Source organism: Arachis ipaensis, chromosome B02 (assembly GCF_000816755.2).
Source record: "Arachis ipaensis cultivar K30076 chromosome B02, Araip1.1, whole genome shotgun sequence".
NCBI lineage: Eukaryota > Viridiplantae > Streptophyta > Magnoliopsida > Fabales > Fabaceae > Arachis > Arachis ipaensis.
In genome coordinates, this window is record NC_029786.2 from 22236684 (window position 1) to 22248823 (window position 12140).

The following is a 12140-nucleotide window of genomic DNA, read 5'->3' on the forward strand; positions in this document are numbered from 1 at the left end:
TAAACAATTTTTTAATAATAATAATAATAATAATAATAATAATAATAATAATAATAATAATAATAATACCAATATAACTGAAAAATAGATAAATAATAATAACATATATCGATATAACAATAAATAAATTTGACATTAGAGCATGGATATGTGTTTTCGACCAATTTGACATTGTTAATGTTACAAAAACCTTAATAAAAGCTGCAGGTGCTAGTTCTTGTAACGAGGATGATTTAAGTTACTTCAAACTAGATTGAAGGATAAGTTAATGAGGAAGAAATTCTTAATTGTTTTGGATGATGTGTGGATTGATAATTCCAAAAGCTGGAAAAGTCTTCAAAAACCTTTTTAACGTGGGAAAAAGGGAAGCAAGGTTCTTGTAACAACTCGAAATGATAATGTTGCCGATGTAGTGAAAACTATTTCAGCATATAAGCTTGGTTTATTGTCAGATAAAGATTGTTGGTCACTTTTTGTGAAACGTGTATTTTTTTCTACTGCATCGAAGGAGTATTCAACTCTAGGATCGGTTGGTCAACAACATGTCAAAAAGTGCAAAGGGCTACTGATATGGTCGTCATAAACGAGCTATAACTCGGCACGGTCCGTTATAGCTCCTTCATTCATGAGCTATAACTCGGTCAGATAAATGCTCTGTCATAACCGACGATAAAACGGTAACATGATCAAGGGACGTTACCTATCTTTTTGTAACCGACTTTAAATACTAGAGACGTAACAGCCGAGCAGTCGACCATATAAAAGCCAGGTAAAGTATTTTCTTCGGCAAGTAAGATATAACACAATATACTGACTTAAGTTTTGGAGTGCCTTTGCAGGTACACTCCCCCCTCATTTGTTCGCGCTATTCACGTCACACCAGAAAGAAAAGCTCGAAATTCAAGGATCGGACGATCAGCCTCAAAGCGTATAAGCTCGGTTAATACCTCTATTTCGCAAGCAAGAACAATTGGCGCCCACCGTGGGGCCGAGGAAATCAAATTTTTCTTTTGGTCCTATTACCCCTGCTTACGCCCATGGCTGACGTACCACCTCCTTCGCTATCGGAACTTATGCGGATGATAGCTGAGCTACAACAAGCCAATCAACGGATGGCCGATGAAAATCAAATAATGGCTGCTCAAATCGCCGAGTTGAATCATGTTCGGATAGAACATGACGAGACTCATCATCAACAACCAGAGGATAATGAACATCATTCTCAACCATCACACGTCTCGGAGACTATCCGAGCCAACAAAGTTCAACCCGACGATGACAAAGGAGAGTCCGACGAACTTGTGGGACCCTTCACAGAAGAAGTGATGAACTTCGAATTGCCAAAGAGATTCACCTTGCCACTAACCCTCACACCTTATGATGGGCTCGGAGACCCAAAGAAGTTTCTCAAAAAGTTTCGATCAATAATGATCGTCAACGGCGCATCAGATATTGTTCTATGTCGCTGTTTTCCGAATTATTTAGATGGTCCTGCACTTGATTGGTTGTGTGCTTTGCCTGCAGGTTCTATCTCGCAATTTCAGCAACTGGCCAAGCTCTTTGAGAATCACTTCGCCGGATCAGCAAAATACCTGCATGATTCTGACTATCTGAATACAATCAAGCAAGGGCAAAATGAAAGTCTGAAGGATTACATGACCCGCTTCACAAAAGTCGCCATCAGCATATCCGACCTCTATCCCGAAGTCCATTTACATGCAATCAAGAGCGGCCTCAGACGGGAAGTTCCAGGAAATAATTGCGGTAGCCAAGCCCAAAACCCTTGCCGAGTTCCGGGAGAAAGCCAAGGGCCAAATAGATATCGAGGAGCTCAGATAAGCTCAGAAATCCGACAAACCGAACTACAGAGACGATGACAGAACTCCGAACAGTAAGAAAGGTTTTAAACTAACACCTCGCTTTGATTCTTACACGCAGTTTAATACTAAACGAGAGGACATCATCAAAGAAATTTTAAATTCCAAACTCATCAAGCCACCAAGAAAAGCCGGCACCTACCAAGACAGTAAGAACGTAGACAAATCTAAATATTGTGCCTTCCACTAGAAGCACGGCCACACCACTGATGACTGTGTGGTAGCAAAGGATCTTTTAGAATGTTTAGCTCGGCAAGGTCACATCGACAAGTACATCGGCGGCCACATTCAAAAACGTTCCACACCTTCAAGGAACGAAGATTCATCAGAACAACAGCACCGAGGAAAAGAAAGGACAACACCAAATCAATATGAAAAGCCCCGAGGTATAATCAATTGTATTTCAGCTGGATACGCCGGCGGAGGATCATCAAGCTCGGCAAGAAAACGATCATACCGAGCTATATGCTCGATAGATGGGTCCCCTCCTGAAGCAACTCTCACAACACAACTTCCCCAAGTGACATTCACACACGCCGACTTCAATTCAAACATAAACAACTTGGACGACCCTGTAGTCATCACCCTTCAATTAGGCGATCTATTGGTAAGGAAAGTACTTCTGGATCCAGGAAGCCGCGCCGACGTTCTATTCTACACAACATTCCAAAAAATGAAGCTCAGCGACAACACACTCCAGCAAACAGGAGGAGACCTCGTCGGATTCTCGGGTGAGCAAGTACCAATATTGGGGTCAGTGTGGTTACAAACCACACTGGGTGAGCATCCTCTTTCCAAAACATGTGATATTCAATATTTAGTTGTTGATTGCTTTAGCCCATACAACCTCATACTAGGCCGACCTTTTTTGAATAAGTTCGGCGCCATTGTATTCACCTGTGTCCTGTGTGTCAAGTTCCCTTCGCAGCATAACCAGGTTGTAACAATCCATGGAGATCATAAAGAGGCGCGCCAATGCTACAACATCAGCATGAAGCTACCAACCCGTTTCAAACAACAAGTCAACAACCTACACCACGCATCAAACAACTCGGCATTAGCCGACCTTGATCCGCGAGCCGACTTTTCGGAACGACCAACACCATCCGGAGACTTACAGAAAGTATATTTTCATAATAATCCTAACAAATTCACTTATGTAGGTACATCCCTCGATGATGGTGAACTACAAGCCATCACCACCTTTTTACAAACACAAGCCGACCTCTTCGCGTGGACACCTTCCGACATGCCCGGCATCGATCCACAGATAATCAGCCACAAATTAGCAATAAACCCATCTGCACGACCGGTACAACAGAAGAAACGGAACCTCGGCGAAGAAAAGAAAAAAGCATCATTAGAAGAAACTCAAAAGCTGATCAATGCAGAGTTCATCAAGGAAATCAGATTTACTACCTTGCTAGCAAATGTGGTAATGGTAAGGAAACAAAACGGTAAGTGGCGCATGTGCGTCGACTTTATTGATTTAAACAAAGTCTGCCCGAAAGATTCTTACCCTTTACCATCCATAGATTCTTTGGTAGATAACGCTTCCGGTTATGATACCTTGAGTTTCATGGATGCTTATTCGGGTTATAATCAAATCCTCATGCATCCCTCTAATCAAAACAAAACGGCATTTATCACTAAATTTGGTAACTACTGCTATAAAGTTATGCCCTTTGGACTAAAGAATGCAGAAGCAACCTACCAGCGACTTACGGACAAAGTCTTCACAAAACAAATCGGCAGAAACATCGAAGTATATGTCGACGACATGGTCGCCAAGACACAGCTCAGAAAAAACCATATCGACGACTTATCAGAGATTTTCGAGCAAATTCGTCACTACAACATGCGTCTAAACCCAGAAAAGTGCACCTTTGCAGTTCAGGGAGGTAAATTTTTAGGTTTCTTATTGATGAACAGGGGCATTGAGGCGAATCCAGACAAATGCCGAGAAGTCCTGGAAATGACAAGCCCAAAAACCGTAAAGGAAGTCCAACGCCTCACCGGCAGACTCGCTGCACTATCCAAATTTGTTCCATGCCTAGCTTCAAAATCCACTCCTTTTTTCCAAACGATAAAAAAGAAAAACAAATTTCACTGGAATGACGATTGCGAGAGAGCTTTTCAAAAACTAAAAACTAATCTCTCCCAACCGCCGATCTTACAAAAACCCCCCATCAAGGGGAAGACTTATTCCTGTATTTATCAGTGACTGATTGGGCTATAAGCTCTGCTCTTGTTACAGAAAGGAACAAAACTCAACATCTAGTATACTTTGTCAGCAAGACTCTTCAGCATGCCAAGCTCAATTACCCGGGAATTGAAAAGCTGGCTTTAGCACTAGTTTTCTCAGCAAGAAGACTCCGACCTTATTTCCAATATCATGTTGTCCATGTCAAGACCGATCACCCATTACGCCAAGTGTTACACAAACCAGAAATCGCCGGACGACTTATTAAATGGTCAATAGAATTGTCAGAATTCGACATAAGGTACCAATCAAGAAGACCAATTAAGTCCCAATTTTTAGTAGCCTTCATTGCAGAACTAACTACTCCTTCAGAAGATGATCATACAAAACAATAGAGCTTATACGTCGACGGCTCATCTAACACCGAGGGCTGTGGCGCCGAAATACGTCTCCAGTCCGACGATGGCTTTACTCTAGAACATTCATTGCACCTAACATTCAAAGCTAGCAACAATCAATCCGAATATGAGGCCCTCATTGCAGGACTCCGCCTTTGCTTGGACCTCCACATTTCAACTCTAAAGGTATACTGTGACTCCTTATTGGTCGTACAATAGGTAAACGACCACTTCCAAGTAAGGGATCCTCTCCTTTCTAAATATTTATTATTAGTTAAAGATTTGATCTCAAAGTTTTCAAATTTTGAAATTCAACACATCCCACGAGAACAAAATCAAAGAGCCGATATCTTATCTAAACTCGGAAGCACACAATCCGACTTATCCACACTGCACCAATCCACTATTACATCACCAAGTGTAAGTCTAACAGATGTACTAAGTGTCACACAGGAACAGGGTTGGCAAGACGATTACATACAATATCTAAAAACAGGTCAAATACCAAATAAGGTCGACAGCACAAAAAGATTCCGAAGACAAGCATCGTTCTTCACATTGATCAACGAAACCTTATACCATCGCATTCCCCATCATATCATCACTAACAATGGTCTCCAGTTTGCTGACCATAAATTCCAATCCTTTTTGCAGAACGTTAAGGTCAAATAGCATTTCTCCTCCGTTGAACATCCTCAGACAAACGGGCTAGCAGAAGCAGCGAACAAGATCATACTACATGCTTTAAAGAAAAAGTTAGATGATTCCCAAGGACTTTGGACCGAACTAATACCAGAAATCCTTTGGGGTTACAACACAACACCCCAGTCATCAACAAAAGAGACTCCATTTCGCCTAGTATATGGCTCTGAATCTATGATATCCTTAGAAGTCTCACACAGCTCGGTCTGAACTCAACTCGGCAATCAGGATGAAGCCCGGCGAGCCGAGCTAGATCTCATCGAAGAAATAAGGGAAACATCCACACTGCGACAACGCGTGGCTCAGCAAGCAATCACCCAACGACATAACAAATCGGTCAGAAATCGATCATTCCAAATCGGCGACTTAGTTCTTCGAAAGACGGAAACAGCGCGCCAACCTCCATCCCATGGAAAGCTCGCGGCAAACTGGGACGGCCCCTACCGAGTTATAAAAGTCCTCGGCAACGGAGCATATAGGTTAGCATCCATGAATGGTACAATACTACCTAACACCTGGAACATTTCCTCATTAAAGAAATTTTACAGTTAAACATCAGGACAGGCTTGTACTCTTTTTCCTACTACCAAGTTTTTTCCCAATGGGTTTTGCTTGGAGAGGTTTTAACGAGGCTAGCCTACCTGAGCCTTTGTAACCAAAGGACTACCAATTCTATTATATGTAATGAATCTATCTCATTTTATACAAACTGTGTCACATTATCACATTTGCTTTTACAATCAACAATGCTTGACACGATTTCATCTATGGTCAAACCTCAAAATGACATACGTCTTCGTCTAACATTCAAATCAAGCATACTCGGCAAACACTACATGGAATGCTCTTAACTAAATTCCTATCAATCGCACAAAATGCTGATCAAACCACTCAGCACAAATCAAAAACGAATATAGATAAGGTCAAACAAACTCTATTAATGACCTCCAAAACAGTTACTGTCAATAATGTATCATCAATTACATTATCCATCAAAACATAAAAATATTTCACCAAAACAAAACTCCATTAAAATACTAAATATTCTCTGCCTCATCTTCGGCAACACCATCATCCTCAACCATCTTCCCATCTCGAACGATCTTACCAGGATCAAACTCAGAAAAATCAACACCTGGAGCAATAAACTTCGCTTGTAAGGCCGCCCTTTCAAAACCCTCTACAAACGAATCCAAAATTTCATCACTTTTCTTCTTCTCCATCTCCTTCAGCCGAGCAGTAACATCAATCAGCCGAGTTTCCATACTCGCCAAATCAGCTTCCTTTTTCATCAAGTCTTCAACATCCTTAGCATAACTATCCTTAGTCTCCTTTAGCGACTTTTCACTTTCAGCCAACTTACTCTGTAGCTCAGAAACAACACTCTTCCTCTTACTTAACTCTTCTTTCATCACCAGAAGTTCATCCTTCTCCTCTACCACTTTCTTATGCCTCAGCTCCTGACTCCGCCCCAAGCTGGCCAACCTCAACCCAACAACCTACAAAACATAACAACAATAAGGAAAGAAAATACATAAAACCCAACTAACCAGGAAAAAGCCTAAACCAAAGGGAAGACCTTACCTGCATATATTGCCCAATAGCTACTTCACCAACCTCTTTTGCAAGAGAAACATCAGCCTCAGATTGACAATGTTCGTCTACAACAGCCATGTAAGGATACTATTTCCCCCACACAGAAACACCCTCACTGAGCTCGGACATCTCATGAAGTTTTTTCTGATTCCCAACAAAAGCCCGAATCTTCTCCAGAGACACTTTTTCTTCCTTCCCACTAGACTCATCGGACAAATCCACCACCCCCTGACTTCCTCTTCCTCGCAATTACCTTCCTACGCCCCTGACGAGGCTGAACTACCTCCCCAGGCGTTGCCACTTTCTCACAGTTCGACGATGAAACCTCCTTTTCCAAATTCTTACTTTTGAAGCGTGACCTCAAAGAAGCAGCCGAGACCCCAGGGTACTTCCCACCTGCAATATAAAAACAAGAACACATCAAAAACCCATACAAAGTCAATACAAAAACAACAAATATCCCAAACTCACCCAGGTAATTTATCACTGCCTCCTTATCATCTTCCCATTTGAGTAACTCATACATAGATATTAGATCCTTACGATCAATACCCTCAACCAAAAACTCAATCAAACACACATTCCTCGGCGAAATGACTTCAGGACTGAGTATATTTTGCGGTTCTGAACACCACCACAAAGAAAACTTCTCGGCCAGATTTTCATCAGCATAAAAAGAAAATTCATTTTCTACACTCCTAACCTTAAGATACATTTCTTTAAAATCCTTGAACGAGGATTTATACAACCTAAAAATAGCAAACCCAGGGGTGCTATTGAAATTTATCCAACCCCCCTTCTACACCCCATTTGCTTGAAATAAAGAAAAAAACAAATCAACCATTGGCGTCTCCTCAAGATATTCCATCAAAACCTCAAAGGAACGCAGAAACGCCCAGTCTTTAGGATGAATTTGAGACGGAGCACAGTTCAACTGTTTCAAAACTTGGCACTCAAACTCTGTAAATGGCGATTTCACCCTCAACTCCTCAAGCACACAGCTGTGCATGTAGAAGAACTCGAAACCCTGCCCTCGATGATACACCCTATCATCGTTACTACATGAAAGCAACTCAATCTGAACCCCAGAACCAGCCCTAACGACTCTTGCTAAGTTCACCTCCTTCACTGCAGATTCATCACGAAACAGAGAGACTCGAAATTTCACATCCTCACCAACCCAGTCATAAGACCAATCAATCTCACCTTTTTTATCTTTCCCCAACCCCATTAGAACACAACAACAAGAACAACAGAAGGGAACAAGAACAGAAGAAGAGAAAAGAGAAAGAGAAAATAATTCAGAAGCAAAGAGACAACATGCACATACCTCTTTTGCTCATTCTGTTACCAAAATCGAAAAACCCAAGCACCAAAAGAAACTAGAGTTAACTTCTACCAGTAACCCAAACGGTTCGAATACTAAAACTGTTTCCCATTAAAATCTAAAACCACAAACTACATTGGAAAGGCAACAAGCCTTTAATGCTCCCATTAAACTCTCTCTCTCCTCCCCAAAACAACGCCATGATTCCCCATGTCATATCAAACAATACCTTTTTAATGAAGTAAGTTGAACTGGGGGCTCACTCGATACCCTATCCAACCGAGTTATAACTCCTTAAAGAAGCTCAACCTGCTTCATTAAAAACTCTCCACAGGCCAAGCTTGGGGGCTATGATATGGTCGTCATAAACGAGCTATAACTCGGCACGGTCCGTTATAGCTCCTCCATTCATGAGCCATAACTCGGTCAGATAAATGCTCCGTCATAACCGATGATAAAACGGTAACGTAATCAAGGGACGTTACCTATCTTTTTGTAACCGACTTTAAATACTAGAGACGTAACAGCCGAGCAGTCGACCATATAAAAGCCAGGTAAAGTATTTTCTTCGGCAAGTAAGATATAACACAATATACTGACTTAAGCTTTGGAGTGCCTTTGCAGGTACACTCCCCCCTCATTTGTTCGCGCTATTCACGTCACACCAGAAAGAAAAGCTCAGAATTCAAGGATCGGACGATCAGCCTCAAAGCATATAAGCTCGGTTAATACCTCTATTTCGCAAGCAAGAACAGCTACCTTTGGCAGTAGAGGCCCTTGGTTCTGTGAGTTATGAGAAAGGGGATAGTGAATCAAATAGCGCAATTCTTTAAGGCGTGTGTTACACACACTTTGCTTTAGGCTTAATTCGCCTCCACCAATATACAATGGTGTGCAAAATGGGTTACTGGCGAATTTTTTATAGGATACAATGAAGAACACTTGACTTGTTTATGCACTCACACAGTCAAGCCTTACACTAAATGATAATTTACAGAATAATATTCTCAATTCTTTCTTTTGCGCATAAAGAAAGTATTGAGATGGATTCTTCAGCAATAATGAAATGAGGAAAATTTATAGAGACGGAGTACATGCAACATGCAACTACATACTCAATAGACACAACTTTTCAAATAGTTACAACCTTTTAACAGACATAACTATTCAAATAGTTGCAACCTTTTAACATGCATAACTTTTGAATAAGTCACAACTCTATGAAGAGATGTAACTCTTCAAAATAGCTTTTCACATATTTTGAAAATATATCTCACAATCCCCCACCATTTTCAAAATTTCTTTTCAATCCTATCATTCTGAAAGTTTTATGCTTTCAGTAGAGGTATCTTGCGATTTGAACCTTTACCTAGTAACCAGTGATATTCACTCATCCGAATTTAAAATGGTAGACAAGTTTTGAACCATTTAACTCATATGAACAAGCGTGCACTGATGACACATAAAGTTTCGGTATCATTTAAATGTTATATTTAGTATGACACATTTAGTATATTACATGGCCTTGTGTCTTGTATCCTTTCGTGAGTGTTTTAAGAGTAAAATCTTAACTCTAAGAATTGGCCTCAATTCACACTCATATAGGTAGACTCTATCAAAAGTATCCGATAATTAAATACTTCAGCAATAATATACTTGCTATAGGTCTATTAAGAGCAAAGCTCATCCTGTTCCTTTATAGCATTATGGTTCCAAATACTTTTTACCTTGGGATGAAAGAAATAATTATGAGTACTTGCAATTACTCTAATAGTGTACTTTACCATATTGAACTCAAGATTTGATGTTACTCAAGTGTGAGTTGGGTTTCCATCATTGGTAATTATTTAAAATACGGATTTTAGTCCCATCCCTTTTGATGTTTTAAACACCAAATCCCTTGTCAATCCTTTCGTCAAAGGATCTGCAAGATTTTGTTCTGACCTTATAAAATTTATAGATATAACTCCATTACCAATAAGGTTTTTAATATTGCTATGTCTTACTCCAATGTGCATAGATTTTCTATTATAAACTTGGCTATAAGCCTTTGATAATGTTGCTTGGCTATCACAATGTATAGAGATTGGTGCCATTGGTTTTGGCCAAACTGAAATTTCATGTAATAAATCTCTAAGCCATTCAGCTTCCTTGCTTGCTGCTGCCAAAGCAACAAATTCTGCAGCCATGTTAGAGTCCGTTATGCAAGTTTGTTTCTTGGATCCCCAAGAAACAGCACCCCTACCAAGGGTAAAGATCCAACCACTTATTGATGCATGATCCTCTGTATAGCTTATCCAACTGGCATCTGTATATCCTTCTAAAACAGAAGGTTCACCACTATACAACAAAGTATAGTTTATTGTATCTTTCAAATATTTTAATATTCTTTGGACAGCATGCCAATGGTCTTTACTTGGATTGCTTGTATACCGACTTAAGCGACCTACAGCATATGCTATATCTGGTCTAGTACAGGTCATAGCATACATTAAGCATCCAATTATTTTTGCATACTCAATTTGTAAAACAGACGAACCTGTATTAGGTACTAATTTAATACTTGGATCAAATCACTCACTGAATATCCTTTAAACTCATCAAACCTTTTTAATATTTTTTCTATATAATGAGATTGAGATAATCCTAAATTATGACCATCTCTAACAATTTTAATTCCTAAAATTATATCTGCAACTCCCATATCTTTCATATCAAAATTACTAGACAAAAAATGTTTAATTTTTTCTACCTCTTCTAAATCAGTACAAAAAATAAGCATATCATCAATATATAAACAAATCATAACACCTTTACCATTTTTAACTTTACTATACACACATTTATCAAATTCATTTATTTTATATCCATTAGTACAAACATTTTCATCAAATTTTTTATGCCATTGTTTAGGAGCTTGTTTCAGTCCATATAAAGACTTAACTAATTTGCACACTTTATTTTCTTGACCAGCAACTATAAATCCTTCGGGTTGCTTCATATACACCTCTTCGTCTAGTTCACCATTTAAGAAAGCTGTTTTAATATCCATTTGGTGAATGACAAAATTAAAAATTGAAGCAAGTGCTATAAGCACTCTAATTGTAGCAATTCTTGCTACTGGTGCATATGTATCAAAGTAATCAATTCCTTCTTTTTGTGCAAACCCCTTAGCAACTAACCATGTTTTGAACTTATCAACAGTTCTATCTACTTTCATTTTCTTTTTGAAAATCCATTTAGAACCAATGGCTTTTGACCCACGAGGAAGATCCATTAATTTCCAAGTATTATTTCTCATTATTGAGTCCATCTCACCTTGTATTACTTCTTTCTAAAAATCTGAATCTCGAGACCTTATAGCCTCTTCATAGGTCTCAGGATCACCTTCCATATGAAGGCATATAGGTGCAATGCTATCTATTGATTCTCCTGTCCCTTCCACAAAGAACATAAAGAAATATGGTCCATAAGTCTTTGCTTTTCTTATTCTTTTACTTTTTCTAGGTTCAATATTTTCAACGGGCTTATTTTCTACATTTTTTTCTATTTCTAAGTGAATTTTACTTTCAGGTCTTGGAGTTGAATTAAATCTATCTTCTAAGAAAATTGCATCTCTTGATTCAATAATTGTATTAGCAGAGTATGATTCATTAGATTCAATAACTACAAACCTATAAGCTTTACTGTTCTTAGCATATCCTAAGAAAATACATTCTATACCTCTTTCTCCTAATTTCTTTCTTTTAGGTTCAGAAATTTTTACTATTGCTCTACAACCCCAAACTTTAAGATATTTAAGATTAGGCTTTTTATTCTTCCAAAGTTCATATGGAGTTATTTTATTCCTTTTATTAAGAATTCTATTTAAAATATAACAGGCAGTTAACATAGCCTCACCCTAATAACCTTTTGCTAGACCAGAATAAGATAGCATAGCATTAACCATTTCTTCCAGCACCCTATTTTTCTTTCAGCAACACCATTCTGTTATGGAGAATATGGTGTAGTGGTTTGATGAATAATACCAGTGGACT